This window comes from Periplaneta americana, chromosome 6, assembly GCF_040183065.1.
Source record: "Periplaneta americana isolate PAMFEO1 chromosome 6, P.americana_PAMFEO1_priV1, whole genome shotgun sequence".
NCBI lineage: Eukaryota > Metazoa > Arthropoda > Insecta > Blattodea > Blattidae > Periplaneta > Periplaneta americana.
This window is the reverse complement of record NC_091122.1, coordinates 139,211,768-139,239,447: the sequence shown is the minus strand read 5'-3', so window position 1 is coordinate 139,239,447 and position 27,680 is coordinate 139,211,768. Positions and strand designations below refer to the sequence as shown.

At 35.6% G+C, this 27,680-nt stretch overlaps 1 protein-coding gene across 1 annotated transcript in view; it reads right to left on the bottom strand.

Annotated features, from left to right (window-relative positions):
• Positions 1-27,680, bottom strand: part of LOC138701806 (protein decapentaplegic-like) — a 94,930-nt gene that overhangs the window by 61,937 nt on the left and 5,313 nt on the right. The gene's annotated exons all lie outside the window — the stretch shown is intronic.

Genomic DNA, 27,680 nt, shown 5'->3' with positions numbered 1-27,680 from the left:
AAACAACTTATTTAAATCTTGGGAAATTGTTTATTAATAACGGAGAAAAATTCGCTCTGGTACTGGATATCTAACACAGGATTTTCAGTTTTACGTTTTAAGCGCTCTACCACTGAGCTACGCCAGGGCTATATCCACAGCACCGGATCGAAGTCCTCTTCTTTTGTTTTTCCCTTTTTGGCCTACTCCATGTTTCGACATTATATGTCATCAATTCATCATACAGGAGCGCACTCATATAAGTGACTGAGACGGCCGGGAACCGACAGTTATGTACTGTTACGATCTTACTAATAAAAACTCTATATACAGACGTTTAACTGTCTTATACTTATACAATGAGTAGTTCGTTTATAAGTCGTGTGTAAATTCCTTACTAATATAATCACTACATACGTCGTGTATAACAGTATAACTGTTACACAGCTACGTCATAGTTTCGTCATTACTTCGTTACGAAAGGTAATAGAATATCTGAGGTTCTCTATTGCATCCGGTAGAGCGCTCTAGTGTGGCGTGTTAAATATCGATAGCACAACTGGCTCTAATCGATTACCACACTACATTTTGGTCAAAGAGTACAAGCTACAGCAATATTATTCTAATAATTCTATGATCTTTGGTTTGTTCTTGTGTGGTTACAAAGTAACCATCATCATAAAATGACAGTCGTTATGAACAGCTGTTAGAGGGGCGGCCATTTTTTCGCTATATACAACGCTTAAACAAGGGATTTCGTGTATATAACTACTGCAAAGCAATTCCCATTGTATAGTTACAGCCTGTTTATACGTCCATAGCTTATTCACGGTTTATTAGTAACATTTTCTGTCTCAACTCTGCATAAGTCTGGTATAAAAACTATACACTGTTTATTAGTAAGACTGTCAGACAATAAATTAGACCTGTATGCCAGACAATTAGATCTATATGATGATATTATTAATTTAAGGCCTTACAGGATTCTCTGTTAGAGTTATTATTTATTAATAAAAAAAAAGGTAAAGGTATCCCCGTAACATACCATGAAGGCACTTGGGGGGGGGCATGGAGGTAGACCCCCATGCTTTCCATGACCTCGGCACTAGAATGAGGTGGTGTGGTCGGCACCACGCTCTGACCGCCTTTTACCCCCGGGAAAGACCCGGCACTCAATTTTATAGGAGACTGAGTGAACCTCGGGGTCGTTCTGTAAGTTTGGCAACGAGAAAAAAAATCCTGTCACCACCTGGGATCGAACCCCGGACCTTCCAGTCCGTAGCCAGCTGCTCTACCAACTGAGCTACCCGGCCGCCTTATTATTTATTAATACCGGAGAAAAATCCGCACCGGCACTGGGGGGTCGAACCCAAGACCCTCAGTTCTAGGTACTGAACGCCCTGCCACTGTACTGTAGACGTGGAGGTGACCACGTGACTTGCTAGTTTCGCCTAGAAGATTGCCTTAAGTTCGTCATTGATAAAAAAACATGACAAATTTGAAAGTGGATCAACTTTATATAATTAGCTGAAGGTTAAAGGAACAATAAGATTTCGTTCACGAGGAAAGTAACGAGTGGTCTTTTATTGTTTCGTTTTTCGTTACAAGGTCGCATCTTCTGAAGCAAGCAATAGTAATCCTCCGTATGCATTTCAGTGTTGATTGGGACTTGAGATTTGTTAACAGCCACCACGTTATCTATGTGTCTGAGCACTGATCGGGATCTACTGAATAATTGCACATACAGCGGGTTAATATAGCCTGCAGATACATCTTAATTGAGAGAGGTCGATTTTAGTTGAAATATTCAAGACTGTCGTGTTCCTATTAAGTGTTTTAATACAGAACCTTTGTCAAGTATGAGAATAACTAATATAAGCACTTGACATAAGAATTTAGTGTTAGTCCAGAAGACAATCCAAAAAATCTTTATGAGCTTCCAGAAGAACAAAATCATTTTGGAAACTCATATAGATAAAGTCTTTATACTATATAGGATATTTCTTTGCATAATGTCTAATACCAATAACTTCTTTACTCCTCCGTTCCAAAATTAACATTTTAATTCCGAAGAGAAATTAATTTCTTGTTCGTAGTTAGGTTGTACACTAAACTTTTTTTGTCCTGTTGTGATTCCATCCACCAACATTTGTATTCAGATTGTTTGAATGTTTTAATTCTTTTAAGACAAAAAATGTTTTTACTTTGATTGAAAGGTATAATTTCGTATTTATACTTGTGTGTTCACTTAAAATAAATAGCTATTTAATTAGCTTTCTGTTTTTCGCTGATATCTTTTAAAATGACATTCGTTATTTTATAATTTTAAACGCGCGTTCAATTTTTTCTGTCTATACGTTTTCCTTTTGTTCTATTATAATTCCATTGACAGATTATTATTAAAAGACCTCTCATCTGAGTATGAATCATTTTATGCAAAAATAACCTTTTTACTTATAGGCCTATATTAGCAAATAAATATTGTTTGCTTGCACTTTTTAATAGAGCCTATTTAAGGCAAGAAATTACATTCAATAACAATTCAAATCTTATAATATCGTGTTTCTTTTCTGTGTCCAGTTACAAACAATTACCAGTTGTCCAGGCTTTCATTTGTCTCTGAAACATATTAGAATAATGTTCATTTTATATTTTCAAAACTAACATATAAAACTGTTTTTTCTCACTACTATGGGTACATCTTCCAGAACGTTGTGACACCCCTGCAAGTTCTTTTACCTTGCTGCAGGTATATGAGAAGGGTATTGGAAAGTGCACAGAAACCCTATTGTAAGGGACACTGGCCATTACAGAGATCTTTTGTTGTGTCAGGTAAATTCTGTATGAACATGGTCAGCAGTAATATGAGCATAGCATTGTTTCTACAAAAATCATTACACTTGAAACACGCTGTCCCCATGAAGACAGTCACTTCACTTTCCGTTGTATTTCTTGTATCGCATTTCCAACACTTCTACGTTGTTTGGATATTTGAAATATACACATATCTTCCGCGGAAGGAGGGATGAATTAATTCGTGTTGTCACGTAATATCAGCTTTTTCAAGAGTATCATTAATAAAGTGACAATCTGAATCTCATCAGTTAGTATCAGACAGTAATCCATCAAAAGCTTAACTAGATCCAATCTCTCTTTCTCTCTCTCCTTTGCCCTTCTCATTCTCTAAAAATAATATTGTTTCAAATTTTGTTACTCAGGTCTCAAAATTATTATATTTTTATTTCGATTAAAAAGATTTGCATTCTACAAAATTACCTTCATAATAACCATAACCACCACCGTGATAATCATCATAATCATCAGAACGTGAACAGTTCTTCTTCCCTTATAGTAAGTTTCCTTATCGGTTTTCGTTTCTCTGTCTCGGTTTTTTCATATATCGTCATTTTCTTGGTTTGTTGAAGTTCAGTAGTTTTCTTGAATTCTTAATTTCGACCCTCCCAAATACTAACATTGTAACTCAATTTTTTTATGGTTTTGAGTTATGCTAGTTCATATGGTCTTAAGTTATTGTTTCTTTTTCTTCCAGTACTATCATTGTAGCACTAAACCTTCTCAATTGTATGTAAAATCTTATTGTTGCTATCTGTATACACTGATTTACACGATCATTTTAAAACTTCATTTGTTTCTCCTGAAAAATGGAAGAAAGTGAGTTCCAATGTTAATACTTGTGAGGGTCGATTTGTCTCTTTATTATTTTAATTTAATTTTTTATTTACACATCTTGATTACACAGTTTTAACACTGTGTCACTTAGGAATATTGTTATAACAATCACTTTTTAGTGTTAAAATAAACTAAGTAAGTTGTGAATTACCTAGTTGATTAGTTTCAACTCTCTGTCAGCGATCATCAGAACTGACTAGTTTTAGCTTTCTCTTTGATGTTGGCTGACAGGAAGCTGAAACTAATCAACTAAGTAATTCATACTTAGTTTATATTAACACATGAAAGTGATTATTATAATTATATTAATAAATTTTCATTTTTTTATTTCTAATAAAGGCTATTCTTTATTTGCTAACAGTTATTTTATTTCATGTGCATAATTTCTAGATAAATTGACTCACAAATACTGCATACACAAATACTGCACACAGATGGACGGACAGATATACATACACACTAACGTCATGTCCAAAACTATTCTTCGGCATCAAAGGTGCTGAAAACGTATATTTCTGAGAAAATTTGGAAACAGATTTTATTTATTTATTTTATTTAACTAGCTAGCTAGTGAATACAAATTAAAATTATAAAACAAAAATGTTTCTAGCCACTACCGTAAGAGCCAGGCTAGTGTACGGTGTGGTCAATAACATAACATAAAATTTACAAGGACAGGTTACTAAATACAGTAAGTAACTTAATTCAAACCAATAAATAACACACAAGGGCAAACAAAAAAGAAGAAAGAGAAAAAGAGAGAAAAAACACATACATTAAACATTTTAAATACCGTATCCCTATTAATATCATAAAATAATTGTTAATCTTAACAGATAATTCAAGTCGGCTACTAATATCTGGAAGCACACCTATGCAGATTTAATTTTTCATTTCATATTTTAGACTATTAAATTATTGCACATCAAAAGTAGACAACTCTATTGATAATTTTTAAAAAAAGTTTATCTTTGTAGCACTCATAGTTTTTAGAATTCTTAATGGTAAACTGCTGCTCAATATTAGCGGTTTTAGTGGGATTCTAGGAATAGTTCCTAGTTTATAGTTAGCATATTTTAGAAATGAAAAGTGAGGGAATTGAGAGCAAGTTGTTTTACACCTATTTAACATATTGGTCACTGTTTCGAATTGTCTTCAAGAAATCTCTCTTGCCTATATTGCCATCATTGTATTGTTGACATGTTGCGTGTTGTACAGAATTCTAACAATTTCTTTGCAGTTTCAACCTTGAATTTATTTCGCTCATTTGTCCACTGAATAATTATCAATTAATATTCTTTCCACGGCTGCATCATGTGGAGGTATGACAAAGTACTTCAGGATTATACTAGTCCTAACAACATTTAAACCCAGCAGAACAACTGCTCATGTGCTGCTTCCATTTTCTGCAACATCATGTTCCACAGAATTTGCACTCTGCATTTTGACGTATTTTTTAAGGAACTTATTTAATCAAATACTAGATATTCATCACTCATCAACAATATTATTTAGTCCTCTTGAAAATAACACACTTTTCTTCATTGCTTGCCATTCTGAAATACAACCAAATTGCTGAATTGTGATATTCATTTGCTAATATAATCACAAGGAGTGTAAAAAAGCATGCATGTCGCCAGTACATAAACCAGATGCTCATTACCACATTTAATTATAACATATTTTGCTTTTGTTTCGTCAACTGTTCGAAGACAGGTTTAAACCTCATAAGTGACACCAATAAGGGATCACTCATGAGGCAACTAAGCCAGGAGATAGTGGGGTAGAATGACCAGTTTCTTTCCTCCCTTCATTGCATACATTGCTGACTAGTAACATATTACATTAATTCGATTTAAGGGAACGAAAGTGTTTTCTGCTTTCTTTCAAGTTTGAGACAGTTTGCTCGCAGAAAAGTGCGACAGTTTATAGCTAAACAAAGGATATAAAAAGTTGGATGACTAGAAATAAATGCTTAGCATTTTGTCCTACATGTGCCAGCATCGAAAATTGAAAAAAAAAATAAATAAAAAATAAAAATGGGTAGTTTTTTGTATTTTAGAAATACTTAAACGGGAGCTTAAAGTAGGGTCTAGAAAACTGGTGATACTCGGTAAAATCGGATAATATGGTAACCTTAACCTTATTAGTTCTGAAATAAACTACAGTATCGTAAAATCTAAGCCACTCGTATAGGTCCATTGTGCTATTTCGAAAATTTTGACGTGGGCTATAAATGGCCTGCAGTTCAGATCCCTTTATCAGAGACAGAGTTCTTTTACTTGTTGTAAATGCATGACACGGGAACCCAGCTTTACTTCTTTTTCGGAGGAAACCATGCTAAGGATTTTATCACCCTTTAAAATCCATCGCCGTCTGTCGGTTCTATTTTCCAAAATCTTCCTTTTTAGTCTACTGATCTTAATTTATTATGGCTATATATACTTTTTAAGTTTATTATGAATATAATTTCTGTATTCCAAAAGTAAACATTCAAGGTGATTGAAATCAAAACTTTTTAATTTGTGGTAGCTTATGTGTTGTTTGTACTTTACACCACATTCTTTGAAAAAAATAATACATATTGAATGGTACTGTGATTTAATCAGTTATTACCTGTGAGTTCTTTTACTTTCAAACAGCAATGAATACGGTACTACCATGGATAAATATATAATAGGATGCGAAACTGCGGTCAGCACCATCTGGCGGCGGGGGGCTGAAATAAGATGATCAGCGCCCAACGTCGTAGGTGGTGAACATTAGAACTACGTGTTGGGTACATTACCCAGAGTTCTCTATTTATCCATTCGAGATATTGCTTGAGGAGACGAGATGGTAGACAGAAACTTCCTAATAAGTGAACATAAAGTGATACTACGTGTGTGTATAAGCAGTGTATGTTAAACAGTGATGTTTATGGACGTTGTAAAAATAGTGTTGTTGAATGTATTGTAAAGTAATAGTAATATAATAAATTGAACTATCTAACTAGTTCTTGCAGACTTTTCCATTGCGCTGTACAATAAATATCCAAAGAATACAATCCCAATTATCTAACCTTTTGCTTTATTTTTTGTCTGTCTGGTTATATTTTAATTGGGTAGTGTAAAATAGATCGTTTCGTTTATCTTCCTGTTGGCTCCGGTAAGAATTTTCAGTAGAAGATGCTGTGCGGAATAAAAATGTAAATGTTTGTAAATGTTTTATTTTAAATTGGGTTAGTTTTGAATATCGGTGAAGGGTGGGAGGGAATACTTTCTGCACAGTTTAACATTTTCGTCACCAGGCGCGCTGCTAAATGCATGGAGTAATTACTCTTTTCGCTACTTGGTGCGCTACTAGATGTAATAACGCCCCTCCCCCCAACAGGTCGCAGCAAGATCAATTTCTACAACAGCGCCTCTAGTATGTGTCACGGGAAACTCAGTAAGTTTCGCATCCTATTATATATTCATCCATGGTACTACATTTGAAGGCAAACTTGAATAAATTTAGCGAAAAGGCCAAAAGTTGCATTGTATTCATTACCTATCTTCCTCACTCTGCGGTTTAGGCTAAAACTTGTTGTTCTTCTTGGCCTCATCATCCCTCATATGGCGTCAGATTATGTTTTGGGGGGGGGATTCATTAGTTATACACTATATTCTTTATAAATACTTGTCAATCTATGTCTACGTTCATCTATAATGTATAGGATTATATCCATATTATAAAATTGGACGGAAATGATACAAATGTAGAAAACTAAAGGGTATAGACTGAGTCTAAGATATGTATATCATATCATAGTGTCTTTTGTTATTTATATTCATTTAATAACTGACCACAACTGACAGACATTTCCTCTATTTGAGTATTATGTGCTAATCTCTCAAGGAAGCGGTAAGAGGAAATGATATAACGGTTTCTGTATTACGGGCCTTCGACTGCATTCTCCTGTCTCGTCAATTAAAAATATAGGACACAAAGCAGATCGCAAACAATGTGCTTCGGCACAGAAGAGGATGGTAATATAAACCCAGGTATTAAGACACCTTCCAAGAAGGTACAGACTACAGGTGCATGTCAGCTGATTAATACAAACAGTTCATTCATGTTTCGAAAGCTTACTTACTGTTCACTGTGTTCTATGAAAGGTTTAAGCTTCGGGCAAGCGATTTTCTTCTTACAGTTACTTTCAAGGTAGAAAACACAAATGTCCCATTTTACCTCTTTCCAATAACTGTTTCCCCGGTCAGTAATTTTTTTATTCTTTTCTCTTCTCTTTGTCTGTCCTCTCACTCTGTGACTCAAGCTCTAGCGTACTGGTCTTTTATTCAATCGGTCCAGGTTCGATTCGTTACAGAGGGTTTTTCTCGGAGTACTTCCTTTTCCCTTATTTTTCACCAATACACTATATCTTCCCCTCATTTCATCTATCATCTGCAATAGTTATGGTACGGTTTTGCTATGCTGATACAGGAAGAACTTGGAGCTCTGGGATCTAAGATTTATCAGGCTACTATTATCTGTGGTCCACACCTGTGGAGTAACGGTTAGCACGTCTAGCCGCGAAACCAGGTGGCCCGGGTTCGATTCCCGGTCGGGGCAAGTTACCTGGTTGAGGTTTTTTCCGGAGTTTTCCCTCAACCCAATATGAGCAAATGCTGGGTAACTTTTCATTTCACCGGCATTATCACCTTCATCTCATTCAGGCGCTAAATAACCTAGATGTTGATAAAGCGTCGTAAAATAACCTACCAAAAAATATTATCTGTTCATTTCGAAATGGCGGACCAAGGTCACGTACAAAAGTACAAACCACGCACGAGTACTGAACTGAAGCACTCTTAATTCTGGCTGTCGCAGCTGACTTTAGTTGAGGAAAATGGTCCAGGATTGGGGTAAGGACACGTGACAAATGTAGTCCATTGCTTGACCTTGAGTCACCAGTTCGAAATGCACAGATTATACATGGTTTGAGGATGGGACCTAGCTCTGTCAGGGCTCAGGAAGGATGGCCTACCGGTCAGCATGGTATTGACGAATGCTACCTGGGACACCGTCGGACTTGAACAAGCATCGTATATTTAGGAGTCACAATACGTCAAAGCAAGCAACAAAGAGCTTTTCTTTCGTTGTCAAAGGTGTATTTATTAAGCACCTGTACGGCTGTCGACAATGTCTTTATTCGACTATTTTATGACGCCTTATCAACTGCTATGGTTATCTGGGTGAGATGAATGCCAACGAAATGAGTCCAGGGTCCAGCGCCAAAAGTTACCCAAAATTTTCTCTTGGTGGGTTGAGGGTAAACTTCGGAAAAAATCTCAACCAGGTAACTTGTTCCAACTAGGATTTGAACCCGGGCCCGCTCGTTTTACGGTCAGACATGCTATCCGTTATTCCATAGTGGTAGACTCGACAATGTTAAAATTGGCGCTTTGAAGGAATATTTTCTCAGAAACCATGAAAATTAAACATAAAATGTCAATATCATGGAATGTATTCAGATTAGTCCTAGTGTGACTTGGCATGTCATATTATAATGTGGGTAGCTGGTTGACTGGTTAGTTTGTTGCTGTCATTTCTAAATGATCGACGAAGATCAGCTACTGGTGGTACATATAAAAGTCGGAATACACTATCCTATCGACAGGATGGTGAGTACCATAGTTTAATTTTGACTTGGCCGAGAAATGATCAGTAGAGTTCGCTTTGAGCCCTCAAATTCAGAGATAACATCCTTTCACGTGCTGTAAATCTTCGACAGAGACCTTCAACCTTTATTTCTCTTCCAAAGGGAACGGATTTCTATCAAATTTAAAAGTACATACATACTTGAGCTCCAATATATAGATGACAATTTTTAATATGGTAACAACCTAAGCATGGAGAAGACATATTATAATGTGGAGTATGAACTTCGGAACAGAGTATAACCATGATAAAATACTTGATTATCAAATTTAAATGAAAACCACAAGCTATTCTTGATCCAAATTATCGGAAGATACAGACTTCGTTGAAGGAATAACCTACATTCCAGTCCAAATCTTGATGAAGTTTTATGTGTTATAACACAAGTATTAACTCACATCTAAGTACTTAAGTAAGGGAGACACGGGACGCTTTCATGGCGTGTATACAAGAACCTTTACTTTTAATAAAAAAATTTATAAAACTGTGACATTATTTTTATCCTCTATACTTCAAGTTATTCCCAAGAAACTAGTTCGATTAATGAAAATGTGTCTTAGTGAAACTTACAGCAGAGTGCGTATAGGCCAATTTCTATCTGATGCTTTTCCAATTCACTGCGGGCTAAAGCACGGAGATGCACTATCACCTTTACTTTTTAACTTCGCTCTAGAATATGCCATTAGGAAAGTTCAGGATAACACAGAGGGTTTGGAATTGAACGGGTTACATCAGCTTCTTGTCTATGCGGATGACATGAATATGTTGGAGAAAATCCACAAACGATTAGGGAAAACGCGGAAATTCTACTTGAAGCAAGTAAAGAGGTAGGGTTGGAAGTAAATCCCGAAAAGACAAAGTATATGATTATGTCTCGTGATCAGAATATTGTACGAAATGGAAATATAAAAGTTGGAGATTTATCCTTCGAAGAGGTGAAAAAATTCAAATATCTTGGAGCAACAGTAACAAATGTAAATGACACTCGGGAGGAAATTAAACGCAGAATAAATATGGGAAATGCCTGTTATTATTCGGTTGAGAAGCTTTTGTCATCTAGTCTGCTGTCAAAAAATCTGAAAGTTAGAATTTATAAAACAGTTATATTACCGGTTGTTCTGTATGGTTGTGAAACTTGGACTCTCACTTTGAGAGAGGAACAGAGATTGAGGGTTTTTGAGAATAAGGTTCTTAGGAAAATATTTGGGGCTAAGAGGGATGAAATTACAGGAGAATGGAGAAAGTTACACAAAGCAGAGCTGCACGCATTGTATCCTTCACCTGACATAATTAGGAACATTAAATCCAGACGTTTGAGATGGGCAGGGCATGTAGCACGTATGGGCGAATCCAGAAATGCATATAGAGTGTTAGTTGGGAGGCCAGAGGGGAAAAGACCTTTGAGGAGGCCGAGACGTAGATGGGAAGATAATATTAAAATGGATTTGAGGGAGATGGGATATGATGGTAGGGACTGGATTAATCTTGCTCACGATAGGGACCAATGGCGGGCTTATGTGAAGGCGGCAATGAACCTCCGGGTTCCTTAAAGGCCAGTAAGTCAGTAAGTAAGTAAGTAATATACTTCAAGTTATTTTTGTACTTGTTTTTCTTCTTTCTTGTGCAATGTCAGGGTTCTTAAATTGCCGTCATTCGCCCGACTCTACGAGCGTGGCTCATAGATGTCGCTAATGCCGGAGTTCGCCAGGGACTATTCAGAGTGCATTACTCCAGAATTTCAGTGTCACGGTCATAGAATAATGTTGAGAATAGAAGGTCGATTAAGGAATATCTGTTTTAATTCAAGGATCAACTTTTCTTTTTGTGTTTGAAGAATGGGAGTATACAAACTAAGTACAGCACAAAAATGGATTCAAAATGATCGTACGGCTTACGAAAATGGAAGTTGTTTGCTCAAAGAGTAAGGCCCGTTACACACTTGAAGAGATCTCGCTAGCGAGAAATGTGTTGCGAGAAAGAGGAGAAGAGCCTTCCTCCACACACATGGCTAGTTCTCGCTATCACAGAGCACACCTCGCTATGAATTATCTATACACTGCCTTCATGCAGAGAGTAATTATCTGATTATAGTAATCACTCGTTGGGGGAAAATATTATAGGTTATGTATTTATGTATATTGTCGTACTTAAATATATATAACCTGTAAGTATATTGTTGTACTTTACAAATTATATACGAATGCCACTATGTTGAATCTGAATCTTCAGACGATGAGGAAATGGAGTTATATGAACATATTTTGTTAATGAAAAGAAAAAATAGGCCTAAAATTAAAGGCCGAAATATCTGGAAATCACATTGTATTTCATGAAGATAAGGGCGAGTTTTGGACAATGATTTCGATTTGGATGATGATACGTTTAGGCGTTATTTCAGGATGAATAGACTTCAGTTTTTTGCCATTCATGATATGATAGAGGATTCTTTGCTATGTTCTGATTAAAATTATGTAAACTGTTAAGACATAATTGCTGCACTATTTCAAATGTTATAATTAACACTATTAAACCTCACAAAAATAAAATATAGCCCTATTTTCAGATCATCTGATATTTGTCTGCAGATTTCTTCTTTAAGTTTCGTGTTTTTATAGTCTTCATCCCATGTGTCATATAAATAGGCCTACGGTTGACATAGTACAAATTCGATAAGTTTCTTACTGCAATTATCAGCCATCTTTCTTCATTGCCAATACAAACAATACAATTCATCGCCACCTGTAATATTGGACTACTTTTTCATCTTTTTCTACATTCAATCGTCAAAAAGAGTATGAATGTCAAACATCTTTGATAAATGTGTCAAGAAAATTCGCTGAGCTACCGATTTCAGCGAGAAACTCGTTCGAGGTTTTCGCCTCGAACGAGAATCTTTCCAGTGTGTGGACGTTCATTTGAATCCATGTTATCAATCTTTGAATTTTCTCGCAACACATTTCTCGCTAGCGAGATCTCTTCAAGTGTGTAACGGGCCTAAGAAACAGTGAAGTTACCCTCGGATTTATCTGAGAATTAAAAGCGTATTAAATGTTTTCGAACATTGAGTACTGACGAACAAACCATTATAATGAACAATTTGTGTATGAAAATGTTATTTCTCTCAAAGACAAAATATTAAATAAAGCTTTTAAACCTTCGTGGTCAACTTTCGAGGACAAGCACCATGTAAAGAGCTACGTTGTATCAACTGTTTCGAAACAACTTGGTTCCTTCTTCATGGAATGAATGATAACTCACATGCGTCACTAGTGACTTTTGTAATATTATGTGACACAACAGGGGTATCATCTATTCTATGAAGATGTAGCCATCAAGCTGTTTCGAAATATTCTATAGACAAGTCTTTTTGACACAAGCAGCTACTAAAATATGTGTGTGATATTTGTAAAAATTAAAAAAAAAGTCTACTCTGCTTAAAGTATATAATCTAACCGAAAATGTTTTCACAACATTAATTTGTTTAGGATTATTTGTAAACAAGAACTTAAGCTGTAATTCAGGAAGTGTAAAGTGAAAGGTATGCTGTATTCTTGGAAATAATGCTATCCTAGATAATTTTGAAATAATAATAATAATAATAATAATAATAATAATAATAATAATAATAATAATAATTTTATTTTGTTATTTTACGACGCTGTATCAACATCTAGGTCATTTAGCGTCTGAATGATATTAAGGTGATAATGCCGGTGAAATGAGCCCGGGGTCAGCACCGAAAATTATTGGGTTGAGGGAAAACTCCGGAAAAAACCTCAACCAGGTAACTTGCCCCGACCGGGATTCGAACCCGGGCCACCTAGTTTCGCAGCCAGACGCGCTAACCGTTACTCCACAGGTGTGGACAATAATAATAATAATAATAATAATAATAATAATAATAATAATAACCTATGGGTGAATATATAGACTCCGAATTTTATTCGTATGTAATTCATCCAATTTTCAAATTACATATCTGTGAATACAGTACCGAACCAGAATTAATGTTAGGAAAATTTACAGGAGAAGACATTTATGAAGTTACCCTCTTCCTTTACATACCTTACCTCATTTTGAGATATTAGATTCTGTATCTTGTTGTATTCGGTTATTTTCATATGGAATAGTATTAGTCTGTTACAGTTATTCATTGTTAGAGTTACTGCTGTAAGCAAGTAGAATACCATGTTCCAATTACCATAGAGTGCGACGCTGTGCTTTTAAGTATACTGTAGTTCTTACGTGAAAAGTGCAAGATTACGCAGGTTTCCTGTAATAATTATGACTAATTCAAAACCGTATCAGCTATCGGCGCAACTCAGTCGTCTAAGACGGTTGCCTGCCGATCCCCTCTTGGGCTGATTACCTGGTTGGGTTTTTCCCGAGGTTTTCCCCAACCATAAAGGCGAATGTCAGGTAATCTATGAACGAATACTCAGCCTCATCTCGCCAAATACTATTTCGCTATCACCACTCCCATCGACGCTAAATAACCTAGTAGTTAATAATAATAATAATAATAATAATAATAATAATAATAATAATAATAATAATAATAATCCGTGGCGCTACAGCCCGTGAAGGGCCTAGACCGACCAGCCGGCTGCTGGCCTCACGCCCACATGCCGAAGCAGAGGTGGACGATCATCCAACCAGAATGGAGGTATCGTGTGGTTAGCACGATGATCCCCCCAGCTGTTATAGCTGGTATTCGCAACCGGATTTCGCTACCTATCGTAGCTCCCCAAGTGCATCACGATGCTGGGTGGGCACCGGTCCCATACACTGGCCGAAATTTCATGAGAAAATTTCTTCCCCCATGAAGACTCGAACCAGCGCGCATTCCGTAACGCGAGTCCTAGGCGGGATGCCTTAGACCGCGACGCCACGGCTCGGGACTGATAATGATAATAATAATAATAATTCTTTATTGATACTGGCAGAGTTAAGGCCATAAGGCCTTCTCTTACACTCTACCAGGTCACAAAGTATACAAGCAGTTAAAATTTAACAAAAAGTTAAAGAACAGAATACTAACATATTACAAAAAAATAATAACAATAGCATAATAAAATCGACACTAAACAACATGAAAATAATACCATAATAGAAAAAAGAAAGTAAAATACATTGGAATATAGCAAAAGCAACTCATTTAGTACAAATGGTTAATATGGAAAAAGCAAGGAAGAATATAACAAAATAGAATGTAATAAAATGATAATAAAAAAAAGAAAATTAAATAAAATTCACAATAAAAAGGCCTTGATAATAAATTCATCAGCTGATAAAGAGAACAAAAAGGGGAAAGGAAGGAAAAGAAACCTTTACAAAACTATCGCAGAGAAAAGGGCTTATAACTGAAAGGAATCTGAATTGAAAAAGTGCAATTTTACAGCGTCGTTAAATAACCAAGTATTTAAAAATTATTCATTTCTACACGTTACGAAAGCCAGATTATCGGCCAATTTTTTCTCTTCAGAGAACATGGAAAAGTCACCAGCGTAGGGGCTAGCGAGCAGGACTCGTGCTCCTAGACTCTTTTGGTCGTGAATTCGAATCTCGCTAAGATTGGTAATATTGTTGGGTTTTACTTTAAGTTTTCTTAAATTATAAGGCGATTGTCAGATAGCCCCTTGGCGAATCCTCGTACTTATCTCGCCAAAATGCCAACTCGTCACCGATTCCATTGATTCTAGTAAACTGCGTAGTTGATACAGCGTCATTAAATAACCAATTGTTTAGTCATCTGTCCGAAAACAGGTCTGAGCCTCACACGTGTTACCAAGAAGCTACCACTTATGAGGCAATTAGGCCAGAAGATAATGGGGTAGGGTGGCTAGTTCCTTCCTCCCCCCATTCATGAAAGTTGACCAATATGTGTAATCGTGTAATAGGATTCTGCATTTTTCTTGGAATCGAACTCTTGCCCCATCACCTTCATCCACTTGACCAAGTTGTGGTTAAGCTAAAAAAGAAATGTAGACAAGAATACTTTCTTTCCTCTACAATGTTACTGTTCTTCTTTAGCAGGTTTCTGTATCAGCTACTTTGTTATGGACTTTATTTAATTAGTCTGGCAGGGAACAGCATATCTGTGCTTCATTACGCAATTCCAAGTAGAGACAGATATGATATCTCTGAATATTTATAACTCCAGCACGAGTTACATGATATCGCTGTATTATAAGGGGAACGTGGCAAATCTTGTTCCACATTTAAACACCCGGCGTTAATTGGTAGAGACCATCTGCTTCTGTTGATAATGACTGCGAGGGGACCGTGCCCTATATCGGCAGCCACATCCCGAAGTGCATAACCCCCTCCATTCTTCTATTTTTGTATTCTGTTTTACTTCCTTTTCACAGTCAGAGGTTCTTTTTATTAAATATCAGCTCCAGAAATGATACTGTGTCGTAAATACGGTGAAGTTTGCAACAAAGCGCCACTAGTTCGTATTCATTTACAACCTTGCACATTCAGTTGTTCAGTTTAACAAACTAAAGACAAACTCTTACAAATGAAATCGAACACTTCCACAGTCATGCTTATTTCCTCAAAACATTTATTTTTTATGTAAGTAATCGAACTTTTCTTCTTTCGCTTCACGAATTAGATCTTCTGGTCTATTACGATATTAACAAGTGTGAAAGGTGTCAAATTTTAATGGAAAAATTCATATGTAATAGCATATATGGACTTAAACTATCACTGACTACATTGTTACTTCTTCCTTTAGACATCCTGATAGCGCTGTATTTTCAAAATTGTCTCATAATAATCTCTTTCCATTATCTAACTTTATTTGAAATATATTAAAATTCTATGTATTTTAGCTTAATTCTGCTACACAGTTTGTATTTCATTGTTTAATTAATATTTCATAGTATTTTGCTGTTTAATTCATAAATAACTCTTGTATAGGCCTACATGTAACTCTTATCTACATCAAATTGTTGAATTCTTTGTAAGTTCATACATATGTATAGGCCTACTTTTTGCTGGTTGAGTGGAAGAGAAGGCCTTACGACCTTAACTCTACCAGATACAATAAATTATTATTATTGTTCTTGTTTTGTTTTGTATGCTTTGTCTAATGGCAGCTCTAATTTGAAGAAGCTCTGGTAAATAAAATAAATATTATTATTATTATTATTATTATTATTATTATTATTATTATTATTATTTATTAATAAAGTTTGTTATTGAACTCCTTTGCATGAGAAATCTTACAATGTGCTATTTCTTTTGCAAAATTTTTCAGTTTTAATTAGTCCGTTTCAGATTAACTTACGGAGTCCATTCTTAGATTACATCTGGGAATCGTTCTTGTACAGCGGTTGAGAGTGACTCTCATATTATTAGGCCTATTTAGTCTTTCGTAATTTGCACCACACATCGTGCGAGTTTCGAGTCCTTGAAGATAAATGATGATTGAAGTAATTAAACTTTTTGATATTTAAAAACAATATAGGCCTACAGTATACAGTACAATGTTTATATAAGTATAACCGATTCAATGTATCTACATTCTGTTTTAACGTGCTGTTTCTTTTGTACGATGAAGCATGTTTTGCCAAATTAGTAATAAAAGATCAAACTTAAAATACAAGGAATATCATATTTAAAATTTATGTTGTATTTCACAATTCAACTTTATTTGAAACGTTATAATAATTTTCTTTTTAGGTTTTTAATAATGTTAGGAGTTCTTATAACGTTTCTTATATCTCCAAGTTAGTGATACATTCAATATTGCTGACGAAATGTCAAAACAGATCAGTGGCATTTGAAATTTATTTTCAATATATTACAGTAGGCCTACTTCAAAGTTCGAATTCAGTAGTTGTCTTCGGAAGCAGATTATCCACGCTATTTTGTCTCCGTCTTTCAGTGAGATAATTTGATACAGATTATGAGGAAATTATGAAAGCAATCTTGTGACTCCAAAACGACATTCTTGATAGAGAAGTATAAAACAAAAAATTCTATATGTCGTTCCGGAACGGTATTAGTGGCAAACATATTCACTACCATTGCTATTCAACTGTTCATTGAGAGGGAGAGGAACCATAAATGAGAATGATCTTTTCACCCTTGGCACCAAAACCTATATCATATGAATTAGTTACGGAATTTTTTGTGTAGGCCAATAGACGATGAAATTCTTGGGCTTTATTTAAGCACACATTTCATCCAGTATAAGGTTTAAAAATTATTTTGTATATCTATGTTTCTGTGTGTCTTTCTGTAAAACATATAAAAAGGATGTAATTACTTTTATTGTGTTATCACTTCACTATTCAGTGGCAATTAAGTTAAAATGAATTATACAAGTAAGTACTGAATCCTTATTGTAATCAATTTATAATGGTCAACGGTGTAGCTCAGATGTAAAAAGCAGGCTGCACTTAAGTGTGGGTTCGAATCCCTCTGATTACCTGATTGGACTGTTTCCGAGGTATTCTCGAACTCTAAGTCGAATGTCAGGTAAACCTTGGTGAATCCTCGGTCTCGTCTTGCCAAACACCCATCTCGCTATCATCCACCGAAAACTAGGAAATAGTCGATTAAAACGTCAATTTACAGTAAGTTACACTGTATGTCACCCACAGTCTATGCAGTTATTAAGTTGAGCTGTTTGAATTTTGTGTGTGAAAACCACGATCACGAGACCAAATCCCGCCGAGGGCGTGGATCCTTGCTCATTTTCAAATAATTTCTTCGTTAGAGAGCCAGCCTATGTTGGTCACACGTCACAATAATTCCGCCATGCTTTTTGTTGGTGTGTAACGTTAAAAATATTGCTAAACCATGGCAAGAGTAAAATTTTAACACAGAAAAATTATGTACTATGGGCGATATAATCGACAGTTGTCGCCCTTTAAGTCTTGTAACCAAATACAACCTTCATCCATGCGAATGACGTATTCACCGATTCACAGAACTTTTTCGCGTTTGCAGCTGCTATCGTAACCACGGTTTCCCTTTTTGGAGACATGGTTACAGCCTCAGCCAAATTAGGCATTGTGTTATATGATATGCTGGATTTTCTACTCGGACGAACTCGTCAGATAGCGTACAGTCTTTTGCCTGGGATGCAGGAATGCTATCTCATCGAGGGGGGTGCACCATACCCTTGCGGTTTGAAGATTATTCTCTGTTACTCAACCAGTCAAGTTAAGATGTTTGAAGTGACTTTGCTAACCAGACAGGTTCCCCGTGGTTTTCTTCAGCCTTCACAGAACAATTCCGGAACCTTAAGAAATGTCAAATAACTCTGTACTGTTGATAGGCTTATATATGAGAGATCCACAAGACATGAACCGTTCTCTGAATTTAGTATATTGAATCCTAGAAAATAAAATTACCAATTCTATTTTTATACAGATTTGACCATTATACATTTCTCCTAACCTCTTCTAATCCTTCCGTATATGTGGAATAATAGCATTATGAATTAAGAATAGGCGAACTTTAAGACCGAGTGACATATGGTAATATGCCATTAGATCACATAGGAAAATGCAGTGTTATTCCAGAGTCACTTCAAACATTGAAGTGTTATAAATATCACGAAAAACATCACTGTTGGGCAAACAATGGAGTTTTTATTTGTTATCTGAACATTTGTTTACCATTTTGTTTATTAAAACATTAATGATTTTATTAGCACTGCTACAAAAATGTTGAAATTTCAAGTCCTAGTTCTGTCATTAAATATTAGGATATACCTGGTCCAAATCTATTATGAAAGTAATAAGGGTCTTTCTCAAGGCCTGAAAAGATGTATATCACTTAACAATTTAAGAGAAGGCCCATGTTCCATTCATAACTAGAGGATTTAATCAGGAGGTTGATTAAATATTCTGTTTCTGATAAAAAGAAATCTGAAAGATCAAAATCAATAATGTCACTGTTCCTAAGGTGCTTTAGCAAGTAAATAGAAAAAAATATATATATTATTTTGAAATTAGTGTCCAGACATCTTTAATGAGTTAGAGCACAATTTGTTGCATTATAAGAATCATATAAACTAAAACCATTGTCCGCAGACTAAGAAAGTGACAAACAAAAAATATGATTTTGCTTTATAAAGATTCATTTTAATAATCATTGGTTGGACAAAGTTTTCTGAACACTTATTTCTTAATGGTGAAATTAACACACGGAATTGCAGAACTTGGGCTGCAAATGAACCCCAGGTTTCAATTCAACAAGGTCTTCATGATTTAAAATTGACAGTGTAGCTTTACTTCGTAATTCATCATTGGCCCATATTTTTTCGAAGGAGACAACAATGGAATAATAGAAACTGTCATAGTAAATTGGGAATGCTACTACTGTGTGCTACGGAATTTCATCATAATCTGGTAAAGATAATATCTTCATGCAAGATGGAGCCCATATACATTCATGAAAAACAATTAATTACATGGATCTTTGGCAATCGTGTCATCAGTAGGTACTTTCCAACAGTTTGACCTTCACGGTCTCCAGATCTTAATCTGGTCTACTTTTGGTTGTGTGTTACCTTAAAGAACGAGTTTCCATGGCATACCTAGTAGGCTTAACCCCACAGCAACTGGAAGAAGCTCTCTCGTAGGCAATTGTTAATTTTACAAAACTTTTCTGCAAAATGCTGTAGATAGTGTCACAGAAAAGAATGGCGTTTGTTGAATAAGAGAATGGCGATTATATTCCTAATGTTTTGTTAAAACCAAACGCCATTATTTGCCCAAGATAGTGATGTTTTTGTTTTCTTCTACTTCAAATATTATAATATTTACAACGTTTTAAAATTTGAAGAGACTTTTAAATGACCTTACTGGCCTTCATCCGAAAACAATGGAAGGTAAATTTTCACTTCACTGGATAAGTGCTAATTTTCAATCTTAGATACGATATTATTACACTTCCATAGTACATTATAAACTATTATTTACTTTTATATTTGTTTAATGAGTGTTTTATGTTCCCAATAAAGGTATGTTAATTTTAAATGTATTGTTTTCATAAACAAAAAAGTAGCTAACAGAATGTAATTTATATTTCTGTCTGATAATGCAATTGAAATGTATTTTGTTTAAAGATTGATCACCCCTTTCATTTAATAGTTTCTCTCGCTTTAGAAAGTGTTTGTGTTGGGAACTTTCAATTTATATCCTTCTCTTCTTGTAAGGTGTCAAGTTTCGCGAATTTGAATATTCTTTTAACTGGTATGAAGGTTCATTTATAACGGGAAACATCATGGGAACAATACATGTCCAGTAGAACAAAAAGGTGGGTATTTGGGAGAAGGAAATAGTAGTGATTATACAATATAACCCAGTAAAAAATAGGCCTATGACTCAACACATACAAACATAATAACCATAGATGTAAATTCAGTAAGTTACTCACATTTTACCATGACATTGAATTAAAGTTACATCTGTATTATTAACATTTAACAGTATTCAACAAGAAGCATGAAAATATAATTCAGATTATAAACTGGGCTTTTCCGTTCGAAAGTTTTAGCCACTTTTGTTCATGGAATGAACCGAGTTCGGTAGTTACGAATTTCTTTTGTTAATAAACGTAATATTCAGTGAATTTTCGTTTCTTATATTTCTACTACATTTTGTCTAACCGTATAGTCATCTGTCGCTTTTTTTCATGTTAATTGTTCTATCCATACAGTTTTATGTCAGCAATAGTGAAGAACGCATTTAGTTCTGAAGCTTTCCACAGAATTACGGAGATAAGTTGAAACCACTTCCTCCTTCATATCCGCCAATTCGTGGTATTATCAATGGTAAATTACCAACAGGATCCTATCTCATTGTTATGGTCTTCTTTCTTGCTGAAGCGCCTTCGCCTTCTGGTTGACAGACCACACTTAGCCGTGAGGTAACTGGCCTGTCTTTTATCCATTTGCTGCATTATTTCTTTACCTGCCAGTGCATTGGTCTTTTAATTGGTTTTCTCCATTGTCTTGGTTTGTTTGCATTGTGATAATTTCGTCGATTAGTCTATTATCATCAATATTTATTAATTTCTCAGCGTCGTTTCATACATAGCTGCATAGCTGCACTTCCGAGTGGTGCTGCTGTGTGGCTCATTTGTATCACCGATTATCATGACTCGTTAATTCCATTCTTCGCTTTGTGTGAACAGCTCTAGCGTTTTTGCTAGTTGAAGCTTCCATTGCTACTGGATTGACTGCCATGGCAGCTCGGTTGCGCTTCTTGTGCAGATACTTACGTTTGATTCAATGCTTTGCTAGCGGTATCTGGCAGTAATGAAAAGTCTCTTGTTTCATGTTTTAACAATCTTTAAGTACTTTTTCTGATAGTCGGTTGATCTTTCTTGGTCTTTTGATATCTTGGCCTTCTACTCTCTTTCCTCATGGACCGTTAAGGCTGGTTCACAATAAACCGGGAACGGAAACGACAAACGAGAACGAAAACGGAAATATTGTTAAAATAAATTTATTTAAATCTGAACTTTCACAATTAACTATTGTGAATGCTCACATTTAAATGCATTTATTTTAACATTATTTCTGTTCTCGTTCTCGTTGTTTCCGTTCCCGGTTTATTGTGAACCAGCCTTTATACATTAATCTTGAAGCACTAAAGAGACCCGATTTAGAGCACTTCTGCATATATATGATCATCTGATTTTGCGCACAAGTGGGTTTCGTACATTTATTGAACGTTGAAAGTAATCTCAGCGGTTTATTAGCCTATTTTTCTTAATTACATATATATGATAAATGTTGGTAATATTGTGATAGTTCTTTTTCAGAATGTATTACAATTTTACTGAGCGAGAGGAAGATCGTTTTTTTTTTTTGCGTCAACATATTAAAGGAATGTTCTGCACAAAACTGATACTTCTCTCAGTCAGTAAAATTGTAATAAATTATCAAAAAATAACTATCACAATATTAATCGTATCACAATATTACCAACCTTTACCCTATATCAAATATATAATACTACTCTCAATTAGTAGTAATTGTATTTTATATAATAAAATTATAGACAGCAAATGTAATATTCTCCGTTGACAAGCCAGAAAATTTTCTTACCTTATTTTTTATATACAGTGTATCATTATATTTAATTTAGAGTTTATAAATTGACTGAAACATATTCACTAGCGAGATCACGTGATTGTGCATGAGCAATTAATGTTCTGAATCGGACCTTTTTCATAACTGACAACTGATATAGTCGCTTAGGGTGCTATGCATAGACATTTCGCTAGCCCGCGCTACGAGCGTGCTAAACTAGCCCCGGCTATCCACTGATTACTTGTACAGGATTCATATATATCATATCATATCATATCATATCATATCATATCATATCATATCATATCATATCATATCATATCATATCATATCATATCATATCGCTAACACTGGTTTATGAATACGAAAAACGTTAGTTCGCTGATCATCCACCGGAAGCCTGCGCTAAGAATGTCTATGAATATGGTCCTAAGTGTTTACTACTGATAGCTTTTTAGCTATACCCTATATTTTGTTATGTTTTTTTTTTAACAATTTATTGATCGATCAGCGCATTTAGCGCTATACAGATCATTTCTAAAAATTATAAATACAATATATTACACTGAATTGAGGGCAGCCTAGATTGGGCTCCTCAATGAACAAAAATAATTGTTAATAAGTAATTGTTTACATAGGTTGGTGTGATGATAAATTTTGATTATAATATGAGGTCCATTGGAAGTCGGCTCTTGATTCTGGTGGGAAATGTGGACTTCTTTCCGAGAGAGTAATGGACGGCGCCTGGAACATTTTCTAGGTTGTCATAGAACTTCTTAGATTGTGAATGAATAAACTGTTTGATTGTGCCAATACCAGTTTCTCTGTGTAGTTGGCTGTTACGGACAAACCAAGGAGAATTGAGTGAAATTCGTAGGACTTTATTTTGAAATGACTGGATGTGTTTAATTTCACTTATTGCAGCTCCTCCCCAGACAGGACAGGCATAAAGCAGTAGAGGTCGTAATAGAGATGTGTAAAGTAGCATGCAATTTTGTAGCTTTAGAGATGATTTCTTGTTGAGGAGCGGATATAATTTAGCGAGTCTTGAGTAGGCCAATTTAAATTTGTTGTTGATGTGATGTTTCCATGACAGACGGCGATCTAAGTGCACTCCAAGATATTTTACAGCTTCATCCTTTGGTTTCCACGGTATCACGTTGGTTGAAAGATTTATGCATGGAGGATTAGCAGGACGACAGTTTTGTTATGTGATTTTGATCGTTTGAGTTGTTCAGTCTTTATATTAGCCTAGTTAGAATCAATGGCTTCGTGTTGAATCCTTTATCCTTTGTTCTCAACACTTGTTTTGTAGGTTGTTCTTTGGTCGGTTGGTAATTCGGTTAAGGGAAGTGAATTGAATATTTTGCTAAGTTCTGAGACTCTCGAGGAAACCGCTTGCCAGGGATGTGATTACAACATAAGAGCCGACACCCGGATCTCATTGTTGTGAGTGTCAACTCTCTCGCAGTCCGTTTTCTAGTAAACGCGTAGGCTTCCGCGTCCGCTGTCTTCGGTGGCGTCTAAGGTTTCCGTAGCGGCGCGTCATCTTTCCTCTGTTGCCCAACAGTGCACAGGCACCCAACACGTTCTAGCGCCTTTCAAATCTGCAGCCAAGATTATACTTACAATTTATTTAGTGCCAGCTGTACACCATTATTAATATTTGTAGCTATACTCCGTCAGTCTCATTTCATCCCGCAAAGGTATAGAAGGAAATGCAGGATTCTTTGATGGAAATCATGTTTGTACCATACATGTTCTATGTTATATCAAACTTGAATCTTTCAACGGCAATTGTCAAAAAGCTTCGTTATTTGAAACAGATTACTAACGTACTATTTTAGTTGCTTAAATTCTGAGTATTTCTGTCTTTTGAAAGGGACAGAATCATTCGATAACCGCCCACCATACGAGTAGCATAACTCTCAAAAATGACGTGTACAACAGTTAAGTTTTCGAATTAAAAGGTTCCAGGTTTTTCGCTGTGACTGTCCTCATGACTAGCCTTAAGTTTTCGAATTGAAAAGTTCCAGATATGATCGCTGAGACTGTCTTCATGACTAGAACTCTCACAATTTCGTATGTACAGCCTTAGACACACAAAATGACCGATCTCTTGTAGCATGAATTTGTGTAAGTCCACTTCTGGCAGCGCCTGGTTCACACGACTGGGAGAAGGATGTTTATTTTGCACCTAATTTACTTCTTTAATATATCTCGGTTATAGATTATTCATAAGACTTGACCTGTAAACAGACAAAAAAAAAAAAGCAACAAACAAAACAAAGAAAAAAAACAGAATGGAATCGTGCATAAGAAATTCTTTCACGTGTAAACCTAAGCTCTCACGAAATCAATCGAAGTCTTCCGAAGGGGACTTAGCGTATGGCAAACGGTAATTTTTTTTTGTCTAAGACTGTACATCAACTCGTAGTTCTGAGATAATAATTGGAAATATTCAGTGACTATTTTGCAGGAACTTCAGTCGTGATTAATACCGTATCCTCTCTGCCACAACAAGGGATAAGTAATGCTTAAAAAAATGTAATGTAGTTAGATAATTTAATAGCCTTGAAAGCATATCGTTCTTACTGTTCTTCAATAGCTAATTGCTGTCTTGAATAACTGCGTTGATAGAGCACCGTTAAATAAGTAAAGGTTGAATCGTAGTTTTAATGGTCTCCCTATGTATGTCGTCCGAGTCATGAACCACTGTTTGAGAGCCGCAGTGGGCCATGAAGAGCTCGAGTTTCACCCTGGCACGTGAAGCTGATGTAGATATCAAGTACGTTCTGTAGTACGGACGCGTTTTCCTTGAATCGACAATAAGTCCAAACTCGAATACATTTCCGTCACAGCAGCTCTACTCTACGCGTTTCTAAGTAGCAGACTTCATCGAAGGCAAAGTACTCCAAGCGTCAGAAGAAAACACAAACTCTGAATTCAAACAATAGATAAAAGTATCGGGATCAGAATTTGTTTCATTCACACTTGCAGTTTAAGTAGCTAATTTATGTAGGTCTGATTAATGAACTACCATGGTGTGTTATAGTCAGCGATGTATGCAATGCAGGGGGAAAGAAACTCGCCACTCTATCCCATTATCTCTTGGCTTAGTTACTTCATGAGTGATGTCTTGTTGGTATCACTTATGATGTTCCAACCAGTTTTCGGACTGCTGACTAAACATACAAACAGTACCGGTACATATAATAATTTATGTAACATGTCTTTGTACTTACGAGCTAGTTCACCTGAGAACAGAATAAGAGAAGCAAAAGTATTTTTTTATTTTAGTAGGTTATTTTACGACGCTTTATCAACATCTTAGGTTATTTAGCGTCTGGATGAGATGAAGGTGATAATGCCGGTGAAATGAGTACGGGGTCCAGCACCGAAAGTTACCCAGTATTTGCTCATATTGGATTGAAGGAAAACTCCGGAAAAAACCTCCACCAGGTAACTTGCCCCGACCGGGAATCGAACCTGGACTACCTGGTTTCGCGGCCAGACGCGCTAACCGCTACTCCACAGCTGTGGACAAGCAGAAGTATATAGGCCTATTTATATATTTATATGTTTTTACTTAAAACGTAAATACACCTATTCTGATTTGGTTCTATAAAAGAAGTTGCCACATAAACAATTAATTATTCTATTCCCGAACTTCTCTGCCCTATTCTACAATATTATACTCAACTACGTCTCGTTAGATATTTTAAGTAGGTAGTTAAATAAATTATAATAAATTATAATTTATTGAACACTCTTTCAAAACTAAGTATGAAAAGTTATATTTTTTCATTATTTCACCTGATTAGTATCCTATAGTATTTTAAACAAACTTCTGAAATAAATTATTATTATTATTGTTATCATCATCATCATCATCCGTTGTGACTCAAATAGTGGTATTTTTGCTTACAAATTCACTGAGTTGTGATTCGAGTCTATGTACGTAATTTGAGATCGTATCCTTTTCATTTTCACTAGGTAGGCTTGTGTGTTCCTTGCCCTTTCTTTGTCTTGTGTTATATTAAGCGATGTACTTGCTTAATATTGCCTCCATGACTGACAAGTTCTTTGACTTGTCTGTTCACAGTTGGTTCTCAATCCTCACCATAACTAGAACGCAGTTATTGAAAGAATAAGAAGACAATAATGATGAAATTGACGTCAGTACACATTACTCATCTAGTAGTTTAGAATGCAACATAATTTAGGTTTAAACGAACTTTTTCAGTATATACTTAACAAAGAATAAAAGAAAATGCATTAAGACATAGTAAATAAATCCCTGGCACGACAGCCCATGAAGGGCCAAGGCTACCAGCCGATTTTTTGCCTCACGTCTACTTATATCAGAGGTGAATGTTCATCCAGTACGGAGGTAACACGTGATTAGAACATGACCATTATAACTGGCTTTCGAAATCGGTCATGTAGTTCCCCATATTCATCACGATGTTAAACGGGCACCGGTTCCATACAGTGACAGACATTTCGTGAGAAAATTCATTCCCGGATGAATATTCGAACCAGCGCTTATTCCTTATCGCTGGTCTAAGACAGATCACGCGACAGAACACAACAGAATGAAACATATTCGTCTTCTTTTTATTTCTTGTCTGTTTAACATCGTCCTTTCTGAGTCTTATAAGCCAGTACCAATAAAGAAGGAATAATTCTTTGGTCACATACGAGACATGGACAATAGAGGGACTTCCCTGGTGATAGATCAGTTCTACGCAGGGACTATTTCTTGAACACATTATATAGACAACGTACAGAACGTTTGAGGTATAGTCCGGGTCAGCTTACTTCATACCCAAGGGTGAAACCTAACCATTTTTCCCCCATAACTACATGTGCTAGTGGATTGTGGTGAATTTCTAGTTTGCAGGTTGAATTTTCTTTTGTCAACTTCGTTTCGTATTTCGATACTGACAAATATACAAATGTAGTGATTTTTAAACTAGTATGTTGGCAGCTGAAACAAATATCGACAATATTTGTCGGTACTAGAGTTCCATGAAATTGAAATTGTAGGCCTACTAGATTTCTGAGCCTGTTACTGGAAACTAGTGAAATTTGAATATACTAATAATTAATTAATATCAGTATTAATATTAATACATAATAGTTATTTTTTGTGTTGCGTTGTGGTTATAATTCAAGACTATAGTCAGGTAAGTTTTCGGAGTTAGTATTAATAATTTCATGTGGTCAAACAAATACATTTTTAGGTTATGTCTCG